The sequence below is a fragment of the Salvelinus sp. IW2-2015 genome, linkage group LG27 (genome assembly GCF_002910315.2).
Source record: "Salvelinus sp. IW2-2015 linkage group LG27, ASM291031v2, whole genome shotgun sequence".
NCBI lineage: Eukaryota > Metazoa > Chordata > Actinopteri > Salmoniformes > Salmonidae > Salvelinus > Salvelinus sp. IW2-2015.
This window is the reverse complement of record NC_036867.1, coordinates 19,498,639-19,499,621: the sequence shown is the minus strand read 5'-3', so window position 1 is coordinate 19,499,621 and position 983 is coordinate 19,498,639.

Below are 983 nucleotides of genomic sequence, written 5' to 3'. Positions count from 1 at the left end.
GAGAAGAGATTCTGCGAGGGGTCCAGTCCGGGTTGGCGGCAAGGGTCTCGCGTACGAGATAAGGCGGCCAGCTAAGTGGGCCAAGACTAAGGTGGAGGCGGGGTGCGCACGTCCCGTCACGCAGAGCCGCGCCCGGCGGTAGACTGCCCACCAGACCCTTCCCCTATACGGTTAGGTTTTGTGGCCGGATCCGCACTTTGGGGGGAGGGTAGCTGTCATGCGCTGCCTGACCTGTAGAGATCCTTTTTATGCTCTCTATTTTTTGGGTTTGGTCAGGGGCGTGAACGTTGGGGTGGGGCATCTAATGTTTTGCTTTCCCTATGTTGTCCTTGTTCTGTGTGTTTGGCCTGGTATGGCTTCCCAAGTCAGAGGGCAGTTTTCATGCGTTGTCTCTGATTGAGACCATACTTAGATAGTGCCTGTTCCCACGCTGTGTTTGTGGGTAGATTGTTTTCCTGTTGTGTGTCTGCACCAGCGCAGAAACTGTTTCGGCGTCGTTATCTTGTTGTATTTTGTTATTCAGTGTTCATTTAATAATATGGACACGTCCGACGCTGCACCTTGGTTCTCTCCTTCGTGCAACAGCGCGTTCAGGCCTCGCAAAAAGTTAGTTTGGCGTGATGCTAGGCATCGGCGGGAAGAAGAAAGCGTTTTTGTTTAAACTTGGCCGCCAAACGTGAAAGTTTCGTCTGCCGTTTTTTTCGCCCCCTTCAGGGCCGGGGTTGGGTCGTTAATAAAATCGGCTTTAATGCACTGCTGCACTAGAGCGGCGTGGAGGTGGACTTAAACGATTCCTGTGCGTACTGCATATCTTGTTAAAAGGCGCTTCAACGTGGGGAGTCATTTCAGAACAGTTTATATGGCATTCATTATTCATCAACTGGCAACCAGCCACAGAGCAGTGACTTTAAGTATGTAGTTACTAGCGGCACGGGAGAACGAATTGCCTCGAAAAAGGGAAACGCATCGCCGTTGTTCAGTCC